General features: G+C 44.0%; 1 protein-coding gene across 1 annotated transcript in view; it reads left to right on the forward strand.

Annotated features, from left to right (window-relative positions):
- The first annotated feature begins 1,724 nt into the window (after window positions 1–1,724).
- Window positions 1,725–24,730, forward strand: part of HDLBP (high density lipoprotein binding protein) — a 60,515-nt gene continuing 37,509 nt past the window's right edge. The window contains exons 1-2 of the mRNA XM_077291012.1: window positions 1,725–1,843; window positions 21,351–21,417. The gene's annotated coding sequence lies outside the window, so the exon portion shown is untranslated. The remainder of the gene's footprint in view (window positions 1,844–21,350; window positions 21,418–24,730) is intronic.

Below are 24,730 nucleotides of genomic sequence, written 5' to 3' on the forward strand. Positions count from 1 at the left end.
CAGATAATTCTTCTCTTTTCTCTGCTGTATGTAGAAACAGGAAGTCTCTTGTCCTTGCATTTATCATTCCCTTCTTTAAAGGAAACCTGTCATCCCCCCAGGGCCTATTAAAGTAAACGAGCCACCTGCAGCAGCACTAAGGCTGCATTCTATGAAGGTGGCTCTTATGTTTATTATTCCTAGGAACGCTGAAATGAGTTTTATAAATTTCCCGCCATACCTCTATTTAATCAGGAGGTATGTTTTTTGCCCGACTCAACCACCTCGCAGCCGTCCATCATCCCCCTCTGGCCTCCGCCTCCTCTCTTTCTCGTGATGTCACCGGCGCCTGCGCTCTGCAATCAGTTCTCGGGCATGCGCCGTGCGCGCTGCCTGGGAACTTAAATCAGGTGATGTAAGGATATCGCGCCTGCGTGTAGCAGAGGCCCCAGATGCCGCCGCGCAGTGTTATAATGTATTGATACTGGCGACTGCGCAGTGAGGATCTCTGTGCCTGTCCCCATCTCCCTCCGCCTCTTTCCTCCAGAGATCCGCACTGCGCAGGTGCTGGATTCCCAGCCCCGCAGTGTGAATACATCATAACACACTGCGACGCAGGATCTGGGACCTCCGCTACACGCAGACGTGATATCCTTACATCACCTGATGAAAGTTTCCAGGCAGCGCGCACGGCGCATGCCCGAGAACTGATTGCAGAGTGCAGGCGCCGATGATGTCACGGGAAAGAGAGGCGGTGGCGCCCAAAGGACAGAGGGGGATAATGGACGGCTGTGAGGCGGTTGAGTCAGGGGGAGAAAACATATCTCCCTGACTCAAGAGGTATGGCGGGAAATTTCTAAAACTCATTTTTTCAGCGTTCCTAAGGACAATAAACGGCGCTTCCGGCTTTTTCGCCAGAGACACAAAACGTTGCTATGGATGTTTTTTCCAGAAACCGGAAACGGCAGATTTGCCGAATCCGGCGAAAACCGGACGAAACGCAATGTCATCTGGCGCAATTCGACACTAATACAAGTCTATGGGGAAAAAAAGGATCCGGCGACATTTGCCGGATCCGGTTTTTTGAAATTTAGACGGATTAAGCCTGACAGCGAAAACCTGATGTGTGAAAGTAGCCCAAGCTCCTGACCCCGCTGCGTCCCCCTCCCCCACCAAGGACTTTTGCAGTGACTCATGACTCCTAGAGGGAAAATTTACCTCCTGTTTCTACATAGAGCTTAGAAGGATTCAGCCAGTCAGTTTGTAATCATGTGATGTCATAGACCTAATGTAAAAAAATAATTATCTGGGTAAAAAGGCAAACTGCGCAATTGTAAGTACACAGTGCTGTGTAATATGATGCACTATATTATGAGGACCAATGCTTTGCAGGGACAGCTTCTTCTATATTTTCACATTTCAGTGTTTACATTGCGGAATTTATGTTTCGCGGTAAAATACATTCACCAGTGCAGATACCAGTGACTCCCAGTAGCAGGCACTGGGTAATGACCTCAGCACTGAACTGGGCAGAGGGTCAGCGCTACTGGGAGAAGAACCTGCTAGAAGCCCCTGCACTGTGCACACAGCCCTTATACAGCACTCCCCTCCCTACAACCGGCTGTCAACAATAAATGGCGCAATAAAGTTTGTTTACAAAAAAAAAAACACAAAAGAAAGTTTGTTCCGGTCTCTTGGTGATGCATTTCCGCTTCCGGTCCTCACTCTTTCTCCTGTCCCATCCTCTGGCTGACGTGTCGCGGCTGATGACGTTCCCCCTATTGATAGGCTAAGGCCCATTCTATATAAGCGCTGGACGAAGCGGCCGACGCTTTCCCCGGCAGTCAGCGGATCGGGACACGGAGTGAGTGTGAGGGCGGCGGCGGCGGCTGGGGAGGGCTCGGGGCTGCCCCGGTGTAGTGAGGGGGATGTGGCAGCGGGGCACTGGGGGTGGCTGAGCGGGGAGGGCGGCTGCTGCCTACGTGAAGTGCAGGCTGAGGCTGGGACAGTACTTGTCATTGACTGCTACGTGTCTGCATCATGTGTGTCCTCTGCTGGAGCAGATTGATGGCTCCTGGCTGCCAGCTCTGCTGGATCCTCTTCCTCCTCACTGGATCCACCTGCAGTACAGGATCCCCCTCTCCTCTGCTGCCAGCTGGACCCCCATCCCCTGCATCCTCCCATAAGCAGTGCTCTGACTCCTCTGCCCCCATCATTCCTCACCTACAACCACATTCTTATTAAGTCCTCTACCTCTGTCAATAAGTAGAAAGAAACAAACACACAACTCCCAGAAATTAATCACCGATATGCCTGATCTTTGCCTCTAATCTGCCGAGAGGCCACGACCTGTATGTGTCCTGTGCGGTAATCTGTGACTCATCAGATAATCCGGTCACCGCAGTCGTTACCTTGGATCATTGCTGGACTTGTCTGGTAACTTTCCCCTGTGCCGTGTCCACTATTGGCTGTGAGTACTGGAGGGATGTACCGGGTGATTGGCACCTCGGGGCGGTGAGATGTGGATCATTATGGGGGCTCCGGTTAGCGGCACACCAAGCCTGGATGGAGTCCTGTTTGTGGTCGTCTTCATATGAAGTTTGTGTGAAAAGTATCGGATTGTAATGTCACCGTCTGAAGTGTGAGATGTGGTGTTGTATCTTCAGTGACAGCGTCTCCTAGTGTTGTCTACCTGTTCCCATCTCTATCACATAGGACAGTGTACGGGAAGCTGGTGATCTATAGGACGCTGGTCTGTCCATATAATGTGTGGATTGTCCGGCATCCTGTCAGTGGCCCAGGGAGGGGAGGGTTAAATGCTGCAACTAGTGAGTAGTAGAGGTTTAACCTGGGCCTGAAGTGGTGACGTTGGCATAGAATGAGGCCTGGGCTGGGAGGGCTGTGCAGAGTTGGGATAGGGGGAGGTGAAATCCTCCTAATCCATCTCCCAGTCAGCAGTCTGTGTTGCAATCTCTGCTAGTGAAAATCTGAGAAACTTAACTTGCTGACGCACACTTTTCCCAGACAGTTTTGAGAATAAAGATCTACTCTCAGTATAAATAATTGGCCAGATTACTTTTGAGCAGTATTTGAAGTGTTCTTATTCTTTGATCAAACTGGTATCTGTTGGAATGAAAAATGGCCGATCTGCAACTTGCTGTTGTAGATTCTCTAGTTTTCTAGTTGTGAACAATAAGTCTTTCTGTGGCCCTTCTCCTGAATTCTCAAGCATGTAGCGTAGCTGGAAGAATGCAGCCCACTGTAACATCTGGACACGTCTCGTATAAGATGCACGTGTCCTAATAAGTTTGGGGCAGGTTCCACTCCACATCCCCCTTAGTCGTTATCAGCTTAAGCTGGCCATATCGCTAATGAAAAGCAGACCCGATATTTCCAGCTCTTCTAAGGGCTCATATTTCTTGTTCTTCTATCAGTTTAATGCTTTCTTAGAAAGTTTAGGTTTCAGTTTTCCTCGGTGTCTGTTCTGAAGCTGACAGTCTAAAGATTCATGTTAATTACTGATGAGCGAGTGTGCTCGTTACTCAAGTTTTATGGTGCCCGGATGCGATGCTCAGATCCATGCCCTGCATGTTGCGTGGCATAAAGAAAGATGCATTGCCTGCCATACAAAGTTAAACTGTAGCCATGTTTATTGGCTGGATTACAGCCACGAAACCTGCGGGGCAGGGATCCAAGCATCGGCAATACTCTGAAAGCTTGAGTACGGAGCACACTCGCTCATCAGTAATGTTAATCTGATCTCCACCTTGTCGGATCTCTAATTGTCGTTTATGTCGAAGATTCATTTGTGGGTAAAACTTTCTCTGAGAATGTCACCTAGAATATTGCATACAAAGCTTTAGACTGAGAAAGATGGCCAAGTTTTGGAACAAATGTTATTTCTAGAGTGTGAACTAAACCAAATAGTCTCCCTGGTCTGTTTCCACTTGGCCTTAGCTGTAGAGCATATTTGGCTTTATAGATTGTAGCATTTAATTTTCTTGGAACATGTTCGTATGGTCGTACACAATCCCTTAGGTTTCTTTTACAGAATAAGGTAAAGCGAGTCATTCGTGTAACATGCGTTTGTGTTACAATAATCATATGTTTGTGTAACGTTGCTTAGTTTTTGCCTTCTGGTGAATGGCAGATGCCTGCCATTGTGAAGGGGAGAATCGTTGCCAACTTTTTAGGTCATTGTAAAATATCCCATTACCAACAAATGTTAATTCTCAATGTATATATTGTACCTCTTTACACTGCGAGCTTTCATGTCCCATGAAAAAGGCCTTCTTTTCATTAGCTCGTACACAAAATATGATAGTACCGTATATTCTTATGGGTTAGATGAACCTGGGTTAAACAGCTTGGGTGAATGAATTTTGCCCACCCGAAGTCGCCAGTTCAAACTTATCCTATCCCAGTTGGGGTTAGAGAGACAGTTGCTTTGGTGCAGTACAGCTGATGTTTGTCACTAGCCCTTCAGTACAAGTCTGACACTTCCTTCTTTTTTTTTTTTTTTTAGAAGAAAAAAAAGGACTTGGTCATTCCTGATCGGCACTCAATGTGGGGCTTCTGTCTGATTGCCCATAATGGGTTTTTTTTCTCTTTTTTTAAGATGTGCCCTTGACTTATCCATTCAGTTCAATGAGCCAAATGGTATAAAAATATGGACATTGACCTGTTTCATTGGTGGTTGTCTTAAAAAAAAAAAAAAAAAAAAAAAAGACTGACGTCAACTATGTCATGTTTTTAGACTGTTTTGACTATTTGACCTGACTCTGTCCATGTGAGGCACATCTGCGAACCATTTTTTTTTTTTTGGGTGCAGAGCGTGAAGTAGTTGTTGGATCCCAGCCTTAGATTGGCCCTATGCATAGTACTATACCATATGGTCACATTATGGAGCTCTGAGCCTTCTCCACACTACTTGGTACAGATCTGGTATAGGAGGTGACTTTATCACAGGGATATTTGCCAATCTGTCCCAGCATCTGTCCATGGATGATCATTTTGTAGGTTTTTTTATTCTTACTTTCCAGACTCCATGAACATCCTTTCCTCTCTGCAGCCACATTCCTTAATTCCAGACATTCTATGTTCTGAAGGAATCTGAAAGCGGGGCTGATTGTAATTAAGCGTGGAGGTTATTTGCTTTGCTTTGTAAATTTTTACTTTACGTAGTTAAAAAAAAAAAAAAAAAAAATGTATAAAAATTTATCATGGATTAACAGAAGTGCCCGCTCCTCTACTTGTATCGCTTGTGGTTTTTGTTACATCAGTGATAAAGCCTGATTATCTACCATAATGTCATATGTGTGGTCATGATACAACAGGGCTTGTCATTACTTTAATAATCTTCGGTTTGCATATATTTTTTTAGATTCGTGTGTTTTGTTTTTTTTGTTAACCGTATGTCAATGATGACATTTATGACCATACAGTTCAATGTACCTTTAACAAAGTAGTATGTTTTAATGAAAAGTGCAAATATTTGGCCTGATGTTTTTAAACAGAAAATGGATCCAGAGAATAGACTGTGCTGTATGCTGAGCTGGCAGGGAGCGCTGGCCCTTTAAGATGTCCCCTCCCCCATACCGGTAATACAGGCTGTGCTGAGGTGGCAGTACAGAGGGGCCTGTCCCTCCAGCCCCGCTCCATGCTGGAGGCTGTGTACCTCCTTCTGAGCACATACACACCTGCCAGCTCTGTGCGCAGTGACAGTGATCCGCGCTGATCCTAGTGCGCACTAACACCGCAGTCCGTCATGTGAACACTTCCTCCACATGTGTGACACAAATCCGCCAACAGATCAGTGTTCCTTTTACAGCTGACTTATTATTTGGGGCTTGGAACAAGGCAAAGTTAACTTTTTTTTTGTCTTCTCGCTGTATGCTTGAAGCTGTGTACTTTGCAGCATATGCGCTACCATTAAACCGGATAGGTGTTGTGCTGTTTGTGTCTTCTGACCTCAGGACGGGGCTTTATCTATTCGCGTCTTTGCTTTTTTACGTGTTTAAGTAAATGTGTTGTTAAGAGCCCTTTATGTCATGTGTCATTACAGCTCTTCCTGAAGGCTGGCGCTAAATTGTTTTAATTCTAATCTTTATTTGCAAAGTAATTATGGAACATCTGCTGGTGAAGACTCGATCATACACCGAGCAAGATGGAGGCTTACACAGCAAAGGAATTCTTTTTTTTTTTTTTTCTTTTTTTTTTTTTTAAAGCTTACAATGAACTGTTGTCCTAACCTTTGAACCTTGATTGGCTTTTCTGAGCCTTGTAGACTCTGGGACAGTGAGGGTTATGCAGAGTTGCTCTATAGAGCAAAGGTAGGGTGCACTTTTTTTTTTTTTATATGTATTAATATATACTTCAACTAGGTTTCTAAGGGTTCATTTAGGCTGAATGATTACCATGAATGAATAATCTCAGGAACACATTTGTTTCCCAATAACTGCCCGGTGTAAACAGGCTGCCAATCACTTAACAGCAAAATGCTCATTCATCAGGTGAAATGATCTTTTGATTTTCTTAAAAATCCTTATTCTCTGTCGCACATGATGTACTACCAAGTGCGATCAGTCCATATAACCAGTACGGTGGCCTCAGTGATTAGCACTCTACTGTGGCTCAGTGGTTAGCACTGTTGCTTTGCAGCACTGGGGTCCTGGGTTGAAATCCCACCAAGGACAGCATCTGTACGGAGTTTGTATGTTCTCCCTGTGTTTGAGTGGGTTTCCTCCGGGTTCTCCAGTTTCCTCCAACACTCCAAAGACATACTGATAGCAAATCTGGGTTGTGAGCCCCAATGGGGACAGTGATGATAATGTCTGTAAAGTGCTGAGGAATATGATGCCGCTATATAAGCAATGCATAATAAATAATAACCAGAACGATTGCTGATCGTTTGTGTGCAGGCCTGGTGGATTAGTGTTTGGCCTGTCTGGTGGCCTTTTAATAGCTTTTTCTAATCGATGGTGGTTTAGAGTGAATCTTGACAGCTGATACGTGTTGCCCGATCCACAGATGCGTCAGGCACTGGCTGTATCTCAGTAGCGTTTGAGTAAAACATGCTTTAAACTGCGCCTGGGATCCAGCCGCATCGGAGACTACTCAGGTGGATCTGCGTCGGCTTCTCCCTGCCAACTACCCTTGAGTTACAGGTCTCTTTACATGCAGGTAGGGAGGTGACCTGTCAATCTGATCAGTTGATGGGGTAAAACCGCCTGTCCGACTAGTCTCCCGATGGCTGTCATTTTTTTTTTTCCCCTCTGAAATGCTGCAGTGTTTCATAGTCAGACATACCTGTGTAAGATTATACAGCCAGTAGCGGATACTTGCTGCCTGTGGATTGGACAGCATCTTATGTGATGACAACGGCTTGTATGATACGGTTTTGTGACCTTGGTACAGACTGCTTCTGATGCCTTAAACATTCAGGTTTAGTTTGTCCCAGTTTTCTTACTTCGTTGTATGTTTTCAAGATTTCTCAACACAGACGTCTAACTAAGGACTCCAGCACACATTGTATAGGTATGCCACTCCGAATAAGGTGGGACGGGCAGAAAAAACTTTTGGCCTCTGAGGATCGCAGCGTATGGCTGCATTTGGGTTATTCACTGGACACCTTTCAGCCAACCGCTTTTCTTCTCGCAGTGATGTTATTGTTTTTATTTTTTATTTTAAGAAGTAAATTGCTATAAGCAGATTCAGAAACGTTTAATATCCTCTTAATTATTTTGCTTTGCTTATATAGTGCCATTATAATCCACAGCACTTCAGACATCATAATCCCTGCCCCCAATGGGGCTCACCATCTACAATTCTGGGATGTATTAACAGAAGCATAGAGTCTAGATCACGTGAAGTCATTATTGCCCTCTACTCCTCTTTGGTCACACCTCCCTTGGAATACTGTGTCCAGTTTTGGGCACCACATTTAAAAAAAGACATCAACAAACTGGAGCAAGTTCAGAGAAGAGCGACCAGAATGGTGACCAGTCTGCAAACCATGTCCTATGAGGAACGGTTACAGGATTTGGGAATGTTTAGCTTGCAAAAAAGAGGACTGAGAGGAGACTTAATATCTGTCTACAAATATCTCAAGGGCCGTCACATTGTAGAAGGATCATCTTTATTCTCATTTGCACAAGGAAAAGACTAGAAGCAATGGGATGAAACTGAAAGGGAGGAGACACAGATTAGATATTAGAAAAAACTTCGACAGGGTGATCAATGAGTGGAAAAGGCTGCCATGAGAGGTGGCGAGTTCTCCTTCAGTGGAAGTCTTCAAACAGAGGCTGGACAGATATCTGTCTGGGATGGTTTAGTGAATCCTGCTTTGAGCAGGGGGTTGGACCAGATGACCCAGGAGGTCTTTTCCAACTCTACCATTCTATGATTAAATCCTCTATCAGTATAGGTACCGTCACACTCAGTGACGCTGCAGCGATATAGACAACGAGCCGATCGCTGCAGCGTCGCTGTTTAGGTCGCTGTAGAGATGTCAAACACAGCAGCTCCAGAACGATGCAGGAGCGATCCAGTGACGTAACGGCGACTCACTTATCGTTCTCACAGGTCGTTAGCTCCATGTAAAACATTGCTGGCATCGTTGCTTTTCCTGTCAAACACGACGATACACGCTGATCTGACGACCAAATAAAGTTCTGGACTTCTAGCTCCGACCAGGGATATCACAGCGGGATCCAGATCACTGCTGCGTGTCAAACACAACGAGATCGCTATCTAGGACGCTGCAATGTCACGGATCGTTGTCGTTCTCATTGTAAAGTTGCTCAGTGTGAAGGTACCTTTAGTCTTAGGAGGAGTTCTGTACAATGCCCCTATATCAGCATTCGATAAATTCATCCTCAAGTTGCTCGTCTCATTGAGCCGGACTTCTCATTTTGACACTTTCAAGTAATGTAAATCTTTTGTAAAGGAGTTGAACTCCGTGTGACTTTGTGCCCCAGTTCATTTTGTCTTATGGTTACATGTTTAATCGGGATGAAAATGGTGCCCAAATGCCATAGGTTTTAATCTACTTATGCCAGAAAACTGGTGAAAATTAATGAATATCATGGTATTTTGGATACTTGGATATAAATTTGAGTTTGGGGTACTTGGCTTAAAAATGCAGCCATAGATTGTACAGATATCCTGGTATCAACCTACTTGGAATTTTCCCCTTTGCCGCATCATGCGTTTGTAAACAGGACTGTAAAGTTGAGGTGCTTTTCTTGCTTTAAAATCCCTAGAAGACTTAAAGGGACTTTCCAGGCCTATAAAAATCGTCTACAAATTGCTGACAATGGTGTAAAATTTTAAGAGATGTAATTCCTCACTAATCCTGGCCACTGCCCTGCAGACATGTTCCTGACTGTCAGATGTCAGCAATGCTGTGGTGTCATCATCTGACCACCGTACCTAATCCCCGGCTACAGTAGGGACACGTCTCAACTACAGCCAGAAAGTGTCAGACACTGACACCACATTATTGCTGGAGTCCTTTAGCGCTGCCACTGGAGCCACAGGCTATTCGTGAGTAAGTGTAGCTACCGTATATTTTAGGGCTCATTCAGAAGTCTACTCTTCCCATATCTGTTGCATACGTGGTTTTCTTGTGTAAAACGCCTACTAAAATCTATGGGGCTTGTTCACATATCTGTGGACCTTGTCTGCAACAATCACGGAGACATGCCTGGTTTTGATCTACATAATGGATCAAAATTACCCATGATGGACAGCACAGGGATGGCATAGGTGTACAGTCTATGTGCTGTCCAGGATTAACATTGTAACGGATAGAAAAAACTTTGCCATTTTATTTTTCATGTGTGAAAATCACTGAAACAATGATTGCAGAACTGACACTGACCAAACAAGGGCTGTGGAGTCGGCAAGCCAAAACTCCCACTACTACTTTTTAATTTACCTGACTCCGACTCCCTCATACATGGCTTAAGTTTAAGTGATACATTTTCCGTAGTAAAATGGTAGCATCAGGCTTTTCATCACCATTTTGACACAATAAGCAATTTTACTTGCAAGCAGTTTTTGAGATGAGTGCAGGGCTGCAGGCATTCCTTATTGGTGCCTTTTTCCTGTGATCTCTAGGAGGAGGTCCTTTTACTACTGAGCATGTGCATTAAGTGCAGCACAGATTCATCTCAACTCCAACTCCACAGCACTGATCACTACTGAGCATATACATAAAGTGCAGCACAGATTCATCTGAACTAAGGTCCTTAGATCAGGAACAGAACCGACGTTTATAGGACATCTCATAACTTTCCCAAATACTTTTTTTTTAAAAATCGGCACATCCTGCATTGAATTTCTCAGCCCCCCAATTTATTATATATTTCAGGATTTAGTCCATTTTATATCAACTCCACCAAAATGGACTCTGACTCCGCAAAACTGGACCAAACACTGATGAAGTGTGGTTGAAAAGCACTGTTGAGCAATGGTCAGTGTGTTTATGCATGAGAAAAATCCCAGATGTCTGAATTAATACCGGACATTTCTGCCAGAAATCCGCAAGCGTTTTTGACGCATTTTTTGTGCGTTTTTTCCAAATGCATAGAATTGCGGAAAATCCGCAAAATTAATGAACATGCTGCTTTTTTTTACCGCGATGCGTTATTTTCGCGGAAAAAAACGCACCATGTGCACAAAACATGCAGAATGCATTCTAAATGATAGGATGCACAATGTATGCGTTTTTCATGAGTTTTTATAGCGTTTTTATCGTGAAAAAACGCGAAAACCTGAACGTGTGCACATAGCCTTATAGCCATATTTTACGAACCTCTGACCATCTTTGCTTCTGAGACTCTGCCTCTTTAACATGCACATTATACAGTCATGTGACTTAGTTGAAATTGACCCTCCAGCTGTTTTTCTTTAGTACCACTCTCCTAACTGTTTTGCGTTGTGTTGCTGCCTTTAATTTGTACATGAGTTAACGTTTTAAAATGGAAACATTTCTACTTTTCATCTTTTTCTGTGTTCTGTTGTGAATAAAGTATGACTGGAGGACTTTCTAAATCATTGTTTTCTTATTTTCATTACTTTACACAGCGTCCCAACTTTTTTTTTTTAATTGTGGGTTGTACATTCAGTCCAATCTGTGGACTGCACAGTGCAGAGTGGGGGGGATCTATTTTTTTTCTACCAAGGGCCATTTGGATATTTATACTATCCTTCGGGGGTCGTACAAACTCCACCACAAAGTACATCCTGACTCTGGCACTTGTTTCAGGACGTAATCAAAATACACCTCCCTGCCCAAGAATGTGGTCCTGAGAATCTGCTCGGGGGCCGTAAATGGCCCTGGGGCCTGAGGTTCCCCACCTCTGCTATAGAGCATAAGCTGAGCAGAATCCTATATGGGTTTGTTGGAAAATATTTAGTATAAGGCCACGTTCAGTATTTGGTAATTTTTTTACATCAGTATTTGTAAGCCCAAACCAGGAGTGGGTGATAAATACAGAAGTGGTGACATATTTCTATTATACTTTCCCTCTGATTGTTCCACTCCTGGTTTGGACTTACAAATACTGAGGTAAAAAACTGACCAAATACTGAACGTGGCCTAGCTTAATTTTTTTTCATTAAAATCCCTGGTATGTATGTATGTATGTATGTATGTATGTATGTATGTATGTATGTATGTATGTATGTATGTATGTATGTATGTATGTATGTATGTATGTATGTATGTATGTATGTATGTATGTATGTATGTATGTATGTATGTATGTATGTATGTATGTATGTATGTATGTATGTATCAGTCCAGTGGGTGGTCCTACAGCTATTGCAGCATGCATACAGGGAATACAGTTAATCACTCAGTAGGACGGCCCACTGGACTCTTATACATAGAAACTCTGAGGATTTCAATTAATAAAATACAAAGTTTACTGAAACTTTATCCGCAAGAATGTCTATCATCCTGATCTGCTTTGACATTCTGCTTGTAGATTAGATACTATTTCCAATGTGATAGGTTCCCTCTTAATATGTGGTAGGTACTTACACCCCCCGTAGATCAGTGAAGGTCCGGAGACGGCCACTGAATGCTCAAAATCCTTGTCGAGGTGTGCTGATCAGCCGGCAGAAGCCCCCGCTCCTTCATGAGTACTGTATGAACATGGCGGGGTCACTTCTGACATCCATTGGCCTATTGTGCAATGTGGTTGATGGGTGCTGCTGGATTTCTGTGGCAGCCGGGGGCCTACAGAAGATCAGTGTCTGTGATGTTAGGAATTCTATGAAGCCTAACCGATGGCAGGGTTTAATAGAAGATTACTAGATTTAAGTATTAATGCATGTTGTAAAACTGACAGTATATTGTGTAGGCAATTAACTAAGGGAACTAAATTAAGTGTGTGTGTGGGGGGAGTATGTACAGTGGTGAAAATAAGTATTTCCTTATAAGTATAAGGCAACAAGAGTGGCTCAAAAAGAAGCACATTAAGGTCATGGAGTGGCCTAGCCAGTCTCCAGACCTTAATCCCATAGATAACTTATGGAGGGAGTTGAAGCTCTAAGTTGCCAAGAGACAGCCTCAAAATCTTAATGATATTGAGATGATCTACAAAGAGGAGTGGACCAAAATTCCTCCTGACATGTGCGCAAAACTCATCATCAACTACAAAAAACGTCTGACTGCTGTGCTTGCCAACAAGGGTTTTACCACCAAGTGTTAAGTCTTGTTTGCCAGACAGATCAAATACTTATTTCTCACTACAAAATGCAAATAAATTTATATAATTTAGTCAATGTGATTTTCTGGATCTTATTTTTTCTAATCTCTTAATGTTAAAATTAACCTACCCTTAAAATTATAGCTGTCCATGTCTTTGACAGTGGGCAAACATACAAAATCAGCAAGGGATCAAATACTTATTTCCCCTACTGTATATACAACTGGTGAAATAAGTATCGAACACACTTACTGAAATTTAATACTTCGTACAAAAGCCTTTGTTGGTTATAACTGCTTCAAGACCCCTCCTGTATGGAGAAACTAGTCGCATACATTGCACAGATGTGATATTAGCCCATTCATCCACACACACACTCTTCAGATCCTGAATTTCCCGTGGGCTCCTTCTATGAACTCTGAGCTTTAGTTCCTTCCATTCATATATATATATATATATATATTTTTTTTTTTTAATTCAGGTCAGGTGATTGGCTGGGCCATTGTAGCAGGTTTTGTCTGTTTCTCTGAAACCAAATGAGTTTCCTTTTCTTTGTGTTTGGGATCCTTGTCTTGATGAAATGTCCACCCTCGTTTCATCCTGGTAGATGGCGACAGTTTTTTTTTTTTCAAAAATATCTCTGTACATTTGTCCATACACCCTTCATTCCATTATATGGTTTGCCACCCACAGAAAAATAGCTTTTTTTCTGCCAGATGTAATATAAATCTGTAGAGAAATGGTGTTCAAATTCTGTCTGTCTGGTTTTACAGACCAGGGGTTACAGGGAGAAAATTCTGTTTTATTCTCCCTGCAGCTGCTCGCTTCCAGTCTTCAGGCCAGAACAGGGAGCTGTTAGTCCTCACTCACTACATAGTGAGCGTGCGGCTGCAGCCCATGTGTGAAGTGTGTGGGCAGTGCAGGGGGAGGGATTGCAGCCAAGTGTGTAGTGAGTGGTGACTATAGCCCCATTCCAGTAAACCATCCTAGCACAAATTAAACACTACTTACCTGCAGATTGCCAGTTTACCTGCATGTAAATTGCATTTTTATGTGACAGGTTCCCTTTTAAAATGATTCTGTGCTTGCACACTGTACATAGAATCCTAGAATGTTAGCGTTGGAAGAGACCTCCAGGGTCATTGTGTCCAACCCCCTGCTCAATGCAGGAGTCACTAATCTCAGACAGATGTCTGTCCTGCCTCTGTTTGAAGACGTCCATTGAAGGAGAACTCGCCACCTCTTGTGGCAGCCTGATCCTCTCATTGATCACACTCGCTGTCAAAAAGTTTTTTTCCAATATCTAATCTGTGCCTCCTCCCATTGAGTTTCATTCCATTACTTCTCCTGTTTCCATGTGCAAATAAAAATAAAGATGATCCTTCTACAATGTGACGGCCCTTGAGATATTTGTAGACAGCTATTAAGTCTCCTCTCAGTCCTCTTTTTTGCAAGCTAAACATTCCCAAATCCTGTAACCGTTCCTCATAGGACATGTTTTGCAGACCGGTCACCATTCTGGTCGCTCTTCTCTGAACTTGCTCCAGTTTGTTGATTTTTTTTTTTTAAATGTGGTGCCCAAAACTGAACACAGTATTCCAGGTGAGGTCTGACCAAAGAGGAGTAGAGGGGGATAATTACTTCATATGATCTACACGCCACTATTTATCCGCAACACAGATAATTCACATGATGCACATGTATGAAGTGAGTGGATTAATGTAGTTCGAGAGTCCTCTTCGGTTAAATTACTGAATGCCAGTCTTGATGAACTGTTCACGAAGATGTACTGAATTCACTAAAATGAATCTGTCACCAGGTTTTTGCTATCCCTTCTGAGAGCACCATTATTTAGGGGCATAGACCCTGATTCCAGTGATGTATCACTTTTTCGGCTACATGCTGCAGTTTTGGTAAAATCTATTTTATCTTCTGCAGATTTAATACTTTTCTGTTGATCTCTGTAATCCTCCTCACACCACTGATTGGCAGCTTTCTGAGCAAGCAGAGTATGCAAAAAGCTACCAATCAGTGGTGTGGACGTGGTTATACCGAGCTCCTGAGTTTGGAGAACTACATGGCAGCCGGTTTACTAGTCCTCTAGTGATAATCTGCTGATTATAAAACGGTTATTTTTTTAAAAAAAACTACACTCCGCAGCCAAGTGAAACATTACTGGAATCAGGGTATCTGCCCCTACATTATGCTGCTCCACGGTCAGGTAGCAAATGTTGACTGATTCCATGATGATGGAAACTGGACAAAAGTTGCTACATTTTTACACATCTTTTCATTATGCAATAATGTTTCTTGCTACATTTCAAGGTGCATTACTCCAGTCTTCTGGTGTAAGCCGGCCTTTAGTGTTTGGTGACATTGGGTTAGTGCTTTTATTTTATTAATTTTTTTTCCTGAATTGGGGGGAACTATTAGATTCTAGCATAGAAGATGTCTAATTCTAGAGACCCCTTCTTTCAAAAAGCAGATTTGCTGTTCAAAGCTGATGGAAAGCTGCATGGCTGCCGGTGATGAAGCACATATGGTCAGGTCTGGAAGAAGGAGAACCAGTCAAGGACTCTCCTGTATCCCTCCAATGATTGCAGTCATCCCTCTGTGACGGACTCCGTTTTTCCCATGAGATGGAGGATTGCTGCGTTCTCGTCTAGTCCAGGAGAAGGCCTGCGGTGATGCTGCAAGGATCTGTCTCTTGTCTGCAGCTCCTGGAACAGGACGTTCCCTCTTTTGTCAATGATGCCGGAGTAGAGCGAGTTGTCTGTGACATGAGTTGTGTGTGCAGAACCTTCCGATTTTTCCCATGGGTCGGCCACACTGGAGACCGAAGTCACATCTGTAGCGACCCCACCAGGGTGTCCCAGCACCCAGTATAGGAGATGCCATGCTTGTCTGGTGGAAGCCTTTAAAGAGACCTCAGTTCATATTGGGGATAACTGAAGTCCTGTGAAGTTTCACCATTTTTGTATGCTGCAGTCACTGCTGGCAGTGTAAGGGCGTGGAGAGAATGACTGCAGACTCCAGCTGGCCGGCCACATCTGCTACAACTCACGGAAACTCCTGCTGCTTTCAGAAATGGCAGAGTTCACATTCAACAGAATTAAGAGGATGTGAAAACTGGCACCGGATGACTAGAGAGCAGACATGACAAATATCAGCTATGCAGAAAGTTCTGTGCACAACCCAGTCACCTTATAACCTATACAATATGTAGGGTAAGGCAGTCGCCATGATCGGATACAAGCCATGTAGAGGGACTCCTAATGTCTTGGCTGCTGCAGACCTCTTTGTCCCATTTAGATAAGTATTCATGGAAACCTCATTCCCTTCACACGTCCCTAATAGGAACATCATTCCCTTCTTCAGATGTCCATGTTTCCAGTATGCTTGGTATATTTTTATTTTTTTACACTGATACCACACGTACCCATTATTACCTATGGTGCTATGGACATGTATTGTTTCTTTCCGCCAGCGCAGATAGCAAGGACCTATGGGTCCGTGAAAAACTCGAATTGCCCACGAATCCATGAGCCGTCTGTGTTTAACATTGCAAAGTATAGCGGAAGCTTTAGAATATAGTTTATCCAAAACACTCACGCTGGTCCCAGTTTTATACGGCTGTGTGAAGGACACCTAAGGTTATTCACATGTCCAGTATCATACATCGGAACGATCCAGCAGCACTCCGTTGACAAAGTTTTGCCGACACAGCTTTGTCAGGCTAAAAAAAATGATTTCAACTAGATCCGTTTGACAACTTTTTTGCCAGTGAGTTGCTGCTGGATCCATTCTTTTTTTTTTCCAAACTGTTTTTATTAAACATTTTCAATTAAACATTTTCAACATTAGCATATCAATATGCAAACATAGGTGCACGGGATTATTTCCCTCTTTCCGGTATTACAGAAGCCCATTATTAAAGACGGTAACTATTTTAGCGTTCCAGTTTGCAAATTAAAGGCAAAATACCTCTCAATCAAGATAAACATAAGGCTAAAAACATAGAATTCAACATGGAAATACAATACGAGTGGACTACCACTCTGTAACTAGATAACCCCAAATGGTGAAAGAGGGGAAGTTATAGCCAAAGAGAAAATGAAGAACAAAAAAAAAGAGGGGGGGAGGGGTCAACAGACAGACTAGGGAAAGTCGAAGGGAGGGGAGGGGGGGGGGAACACACGGCTCCGCACTTCGCCCAATGTGTTATTTAGGAGACCACTCCGCTCACAAGGGTGCTCGGCCCGCTACCGTCTGTTCCAGGAACCATGTAGTTGTACAGAAGCATTGTTTGAGCCTCTGTTGTATATGCGTCGGAAGAATGGGTATAAGTGGCTGCCATAGTTCAAAAAAATTTTGGGTTTTTAGTTCTTTCTGAAGGGATGCTTCCACCCAATCCATCCTAAATAGGAAGGAGAGTTTGTCCAGGAAGATCCTCAGGGTGGGCACATTAGGTGCCAGCCAGGTTTGTAAAATCGTTTTCCGGGCCGAGGCCGAAATCATGTACAAGAATTTTCTACCATAAGTGGGGATCACAGCCCCTTCATTAGTAATGTACCCGAAAAGAGCCCAGGCTGGAGTGAGAGCCACCCTATATGGTGTATGCGTATGAGTAAATACAAATATGCGTTGCCAAAATTGTTGGATTTGTGGGCAAGCCCACAAGCAGTGGAACATGTCTGCCTCGACCTCTCCACACCTGGAACAGATCGGACTCGGTATATTACCCATAAGAAAGTTGCGCCTTGGCGAGATATAGGATTTATGCATAATCTTCAACGTCATTTCCCAATAAGATGTAAACGGTGTAAATTTAAGCGTATTCCTCAACATTTGTAGAATCAGAGTAGGTGTTAATGACGGGTCACTGAGCTGCCACTTCATTATTCCTGTGGAATGTTTTTCCCTCTCGGTCTCAGATCTTAGGAATGTATAGTAGTCTGACACAAGCCTTTTCGTCAGCTTGCATGTGGTAAGTTTGGTTATCAGCCTATCCTGCCAGTCATTATCACTGAAACCACAAGTAACACTCGTCACATAGCTCTGTAGTTGCATGAAGTGGAAAGGGTGTATACTGATGAAATCAAATAAGAGTGTCGCCTGGTTGAAGGTAAGGACCTTTTTGGAATGTACATCTACTATGTCTCCCACCCTGCCCAGGCCTAATGTTTGCCAACCATGAAAAATGTGGTGTGCCTTCCCTGCCTGAAACCTAGAATTAGTACAAAACGTCTGTGCCAGTGACACCCGTGGTGATAGCTTTAATCTACGACGTATGACCGCCCAAGACCGCCAGATTGTTATAAACAGAGGATTGGACCTCAGCTCCTGGGGCACCAATGTGTAAGGCTCATGTAGTACGTTTACCAGTGACCTGCCTCCCACTAATGATGTTTCAACTGCTAGAGCTGAGTATGTAGAGGTACCCTTCAACCAGTCTCGGAGAATTCGCATGTTTGCTGCAAGGTTATACAGCTTAATGTCTGGGAAATTCACTCCGCCACTGGTTCGGGTTTGTGTGAGGGTGTGGAATCCTATTCTGGGCCTCTTCCCCTGCCAAACAAATCTGCGAAACAGACGGTTAATATTATGTTCATCCACTGGTCTCAGATAAAATGGCAGAACATTGAATAGGTATAATAATCGGGGAAATGAGATCATTTTTATCAAATTTGCCCGGCCTATGAAGGACAAGGTAAACTTTTCCCATGCTGTCAACTCGTCCTGCAATGAGGTGATGTAGGTTTGCAGGTTAGTTTTGTAAAGTTTTGCCGGGTCTCTCGTGATCTGAACCCCCAGGTAAGTCAAGGAGTGAGTCTTCCAACGTAAAGAGTGTTCCTGTGTCCAGCGTGGTTCGGGAGGCCCAGAGAGCATCATTGCCTCAGATTTACCAACATTTATGGTGAAACCCACCAACGCCCCCTTCTGTTCTATTATTCTAAGGAGCGGGCCCAGAGACTCCCGTGGATTTGACAGGAAGATCAATAAGTCATCGGCAAAGGCCACAGTCTTAATTTCTGTCGCCCCACATCGTATGCCCTCAAGACCTGCCCAGCCATAGAGATACTGTAAGAGAGGGCCCAAAGCCAGGTTGAACAATAAGGGCGATATCGGGCATCCCTGTCTCGCCCCTCTTTCCAAATTAATCTGAGGGGACATCAAGTTGTTCACCCAGAGTCTAGTAGCCGCGCCACACTGAATATTCTGCAGGAATCCCAGGAAAGTCTCTCCAAAACCCCTGTAGCGCAGTACTGTATTTAAAAATTTCCATGAGATAGAATCAAACGCTTTCTCCGCGTCAAGGCCGAGAAGCATTGTCCGGGGATAGTTTTGTTGTTTGGCCATAACCGTAGCCGCCACCGCCAATCGGACCCCTAAGGTCGAGTGTCGCCCCCTCGTAAACCCCAACTGTGAGGGTGTCAATACCTGTGGCAGAAATACCTGCATTCTATTCGCCAATATCTTAGCTAAAAGTTTGTAGTCTACATTCATTAGTGAAATAGGGCGAAAGGAACCCACATCAAGGGGATCTTTATTTGGCTTGGGTATAAGAATTGTGTGGGCCTCATGAAAGCCCTCCAGCACCTCCCCCTTAAGATAAATATCATTAAGTATATCCACTAGAATAGGGGTATTATACGGTTGCAAAAGCTTATAATATTCTATGGTCAGTCCATCAGGTCCCGGAGACTTATTATTGTGGAAAGATTTAATCGTCGATTGCACCTCCTCAATGGTTATCGGGGCAGACAAAAAATCTCTCTGCTCTGCTGTCAGCTTTGTGGGCTCCACCGAGGAAATTAAGTCCCGTGCACCCTGGGCGTCATACGGTCTCTCTTTATAAAGTGTGGTATAATATGTTATAAACGCTTGCGCTGGATCCATTCTAATAGGCTACGTTCACACTTTCCGTGATCTAACATAAATCGCAATCACTTAAAGAACTATCAAAAACGCGCATTCGTACAGTAGAAAAGATGAAATCCAAAAACATTGCACATTCTTCTGCCCATCGAAACAGGCCAGTAAATGAAACCAGTTTTTTTTTTTTTTTTTTGCATTTTTAATTGCTGGTTTCCTGTGGATTACTTAAAGCACCACTCCATCGGCTGTTTTTTTTTTTTCCTACTGGACTGGTGCTTAAAATCCAAGTCACCGGCCCCCTGTCTGATACTCACCTTTTGGGGTTTCCATTTGTGTTTGTGACCTGCCGACTGCTCCGGTGTTTGCTGCATCCTGCTAGATGTGCATTTGTCATCAGACAGGGTTTTGGGAAGGCCGTATCTTATGGTATATAGTTTTTTTTGAGAGAGAGTAGGAGGTCTCTAATCAATGCAAGGCTGAGAGCCTGGTTCTGGCCTGGTTCTGGCTCTCATAGACTTGCATTCAGAGCTTGTGATGTTACTTGTGACTTCCGTCCAGTCAGAAGCTGCGCTCACAAGATGGTGCAGAGGGATCGGAGCGGCACCGAAAAATGGTGAAGACGCCGGAGGGTGTGCACATGACTGGAGGCAGAGGACTTGTGCTTGAAGCACCACTCCAGTGGTGGAGTGGTGTAATAAAAGCCGATTTTTAGCTACATTGAATCGTGGGAGCTGTAACTCTTTCATATTTTCTCATTTGCTGCGTATGATCCGTGCACCTGGTGGAGAGGTAGTTGGGCTTTATTTCTAGTATTGGGATAGTTATTGCAGCACACAGTAGTTGCTGGAGAGCGACTACTGCAAAATTTCTTCAACTGAAAATCCAATTATCGGATGTTTTTGCAGTAAGCACATAGGTTTATACAGTTCTATCGATCTGATGGTGCTCGTGTGACCATTGCTCCTACTGACACTGCTGCTCCATTCACATGGGGGACACCGAATTCCCATCCTCGTTTTGTGGTGGTCCCCGCGGTAGTACTACAAGGTAATAAGTGTCATCACTATGTGTGGGTGAAGAATAACCCCTGCGGTGCGCCTCATGTAGCCCATCGGTTGGCCTAGACTGGTCCTCAGGCACCATCCTGAGGGTATTTGCTCTTGCGTTGGTTCTTGAATCCATGGAATGTTCAGGAATGACACAAGCTTTCTTGCTGGCTGATGCAGGAAATCTTGCGCTAATGGCTCCTTTTACATTGAAGTCCTTGTCGTGTTTTCCTGCCGTAGACCAGGAAACTGTTGCTTCAGGAAATTCTGGGACTGTTTGCTCCCTGGGATCATACGGATTGCCATAGCAGTAATGTTCCCACGAGTGCATGTGATTACCGGTCTGGTTTACGATCCTCCTAGTTGTTGGACCTGTCAGTTTTGTTCATTGCTGAATGTTAATGACTTTTGTCTTGTGCAATGTTCTAGGAGCAGTGACATGAAGATCTTTGGGTATTTGCGCTATTTAGGTCACCATTTGCATCTGACACTTTAGATGTGACCCCGCACCATTTTGGTGACTAGGTCCTGTTATCACACCGGTGTAGAAATCGCGGATCTTGGTGCTTTGTATTTGGGGTGGTTTTGTCATTTTGATCTGTATATTAAATAGTGCATTGAGATAAAGTGAGCAGTCTTTAGTTTTTATACATCGTCTGACAGCTAAGATTCGCAGCGCTGGTCTGTACCCGTGCTTACCCCATTTTTTTATTTTTTTTTGCAGAAGCTGGCAGGCTGATAGAAGCGTTCAGCTCACCGGACGGACTTTCTGGCTTTTGACCCTTTAGCTGGTAAGTTGCTTTTTACACTGACACCTAACATCTAACACTCTGTAATGTTGTTCTGTCTTCTATCTGCCCTATTTTATTGCGACATCGGCTTCTTTCTCTGCAAGTGTGTGCATGTGTATAATTTATACAGTTATACATTGTGTATGTACACCCACACTAGCAATGTATTGCGTATATACTCCCACACTAGCAATATATTGTGTATGTACACCCACACTAGAAATATATTGTGTATACACTCCTACACTAGCAATATATTGATAGTGTGTGTGTGTGTGTGTATAATAGTATAGTAGTATATATGTAGTATAAGTAACACCCCATGAAGCTGCCTCTGTGGGCAGGGTGTTTGGTAGTTCTCGCCTCAATATAGCACAGTGCCTCCACCGAATCTTGCTGGGAGTTGTAGTGGGATGCAGGAGAGTCTTCCTCTTCTGTCAGGGGTTGATTCGGGAAACCCCTGTACACACTCCATATACAGTACAGACCAAAGGTTTGGACACACCTTCTCATTTAAAGATTTTTCTGTATTTTCTTGACTATGAAAATTGTACATTCACACTGAAGGCATCAAAACTATGAATTAACACATGTGGAATTATATACTTAATTTCAGTTGTTTCACACTTTTTTGTTATGTCTTATATTCTAGGTTCTTCACCTTTTGCTTTGATGACTGCTTTGCACACTCTTGGCATTCTCTTGATGAGCTTCAAGAGGTAGTCGCCGGGAATGGTTTTCACTTCACAGGTGTGCCCTGTCGGGTCTAATAAGTGGGATTTCTTGCCTTATAAATTGAGTTGGGACCATCAGATGTGTTGTGCAGAAGTCTGGTGGAGACACAGCTGATAGTCCTACTGAATAGACTGTTAGAATTTGTATTCTGGCAAGAAAAAAGCAGCTAAGTAAAGAAAAATGAGTGGCCATCATTACTTTAATAAATGAAGGTCAGTCAGTCCGAAAAATTGGGCAAACTTTGAAAGTGTCCCCAAGTGCAGTGGCAAAAACCATCAAGCGCTACAAAGAAACTGGCTCACATGAGGACCGCCCCAGGAAAGGAAGACCAAGAGTCACCTCTGCTTCTGAGGATAAGTTTATCCGAGTCACCAGCCTCAGAAATCACAGGTTAACAGCAGCTCAGATTAGAGAACAGGTCAATGCCACACAGAGTTCTAGCAGCAGACACATCTCTACAACAACTGGTAAGAGGAGACTTTGTGCAGCAGGCCTTCATGGTAAAATAGCTGCTAGGAAACCACTGCTAAGGACAGGCAACAAGCAGAAGAGACTTGTTTAGGCTAAAGAACACAAGGAATGGACATTAGACCAGTGGAAATCTGTGCTTTGGTCTGATGAGTCCAAATTTGAGATGTTTGGTTCCAACCACCGTGTCTTTGTGCGACGCAGAAAAGGTGAACGGATGGACTCTACATGCCTGGTTCCCACCGTGAAGCATGGAGGAGGAGGTGTGATGGTGTGGGGGTGCTTTGCTGGTGACACTGTTGGGGATTTATTCAAAATTGAAGGCATACTGAACCAGCATGGCTACCACAGCATCTTGCAGCGGCATGGTATTCCATCCGGTTTGCGTTAAGTTGGACCATCATTTATTTTTCAACCGGACAATGACCCCAAACACACCTCCAGGCTGTGTAAGGGCTATTTGACCAAGAAGGAGAGTGATGGGGTGCTACGCCAGATGACCTGGCCTCCACAGTCATCAGACCTGAACCCAATCGAGATGGTTTGGGGTGAGCTGGACCGCAGAGTGAAGGCAAAAGGGCCAACAAGTGCTAAGCATCTCTGGGAACTCCTTCAAGATTGTTGGAAGACTATTCCCGGTGACTACCTCTTGAAGCTCATCAAGAGAATGCCAAGTGTGTGCAAAGCAGTCATCAAAGCAAAAGGTGGCTACTTTGAAGAACCTAGAATATAAGACATATTTTTCAGTTGTTTCACACCTTTTTGTTAAGTATATAATTCCACATGTGTTAATTCATAGTTTTGATGCCTTCAGTGTGAATGTACAATTTTCATAGTCTTGAAAATACAGAATAATCTTTAAATGAGAAGGTATGTCCAAACGCTTGGTCTGTTCTGTACACTCACAAGATGATGAGCTGGAAAACTTAAAGGGAACCTGTCAGCAGGATTGTGCATAGGTAACCTACACATAGTGTCAGGTCGGCGCCGTTATACTGAATAAAATGATACCTGGGTGATGAAATTCGTCTTATACACTGCTCAAAAAAATAAAGGGAACACTTAATCAGAATATAACTCCAAGTAAATCAAACTTCTGTGAAATCAAACTGTCCACTAAGGAAGCAACACTGTTTGACGATCAATTTCACATGCTGTTGTGCAAATGGAATAGTCAAAAGATGGAAATTATTGGCAATTATCGAGACACACAATAAGGCTTCTTTCACATTTCCGTCTTTCTGCTACCGTTGCAATACGTCGATTTTTGAAAACTCAGGATCCTGCATTTTCCCATAGACTTGTATTGCCGACGGATCGCGACGTATGGCCACATGTTGCGTCTTTCGTGCACTGGTTGCGTCGGGTTTTGGCAGACCGTCGTTACAGAAAAACGTTCAAGGGAACATTTTTCTGTACGTCGCATCCAGTGTTTCAGACTGTGCACGCCCAGCAGGAAATATCGCTCACGATCTTTCTTCACCCTGCAGTCTGACGGAAATGTGAAAGTACACATTTCCATTGGTACATCGCGCCGATGCTTCGTGACGGCCCTGTACCGACAGAAATGTGAAAGTAGCCTAAAGGAGTGGTTCTGCAGGTGTGGACCACAGACCACATCTCAGTACCAATGCTTTCTGGCTGATGTTTTGGTCACTTTTGAATGCTGGTTGTGCTTTCACACTCGTGGTATCATGAGATGGACTCTACAACCCGCTCAAGTGGCTCAGGTAGTGCAGCTCATCTAGGATGGCACATCAATGCGAGTTGTGGCAAGAAGGTTTGCTGTGTCTGTCAGCGTAGTGTCCAGAGTCTTGAGGCGCTCCCAGGAGACAGGCCAGTACACCGGGAGACGTGGAGGGGGCCGTAGGAGGGCAACAACCCAGCAGCAGGGCCGCTACCTCAGCCTTTGTGCAAGGAGGAACAGGTGGATCACTGCGAGAGCCCTGCAAAATGACCTCCAGCAGGCCACAAATGTGCATGTGTCTGCACAAACGGTTAGAAACCAACTCCATGAGGATGGTCTGAGTGCCTGACGTCCACAGATGGGGGTTGTGCTCACATCCCAACACCGTGCAGGATGCTTGGCATTCGCCACAGAACACCAGGA

This window comes from Ranitomeya variabilis, chromosome 2 (assembly GCF_051348905.1).
Source record: "Ranitomeya variabilis isolate aRanVar5 chromosome 2, aRanVar5.hap1, whole genome shotgun sequence".
Taxonomy (NCBI): Eukaryota; Metazoa; Chordata; class Amphibia; order Anura; family Dendrobatidae; genus Ranitomeya; species Ranitomeya variabilis.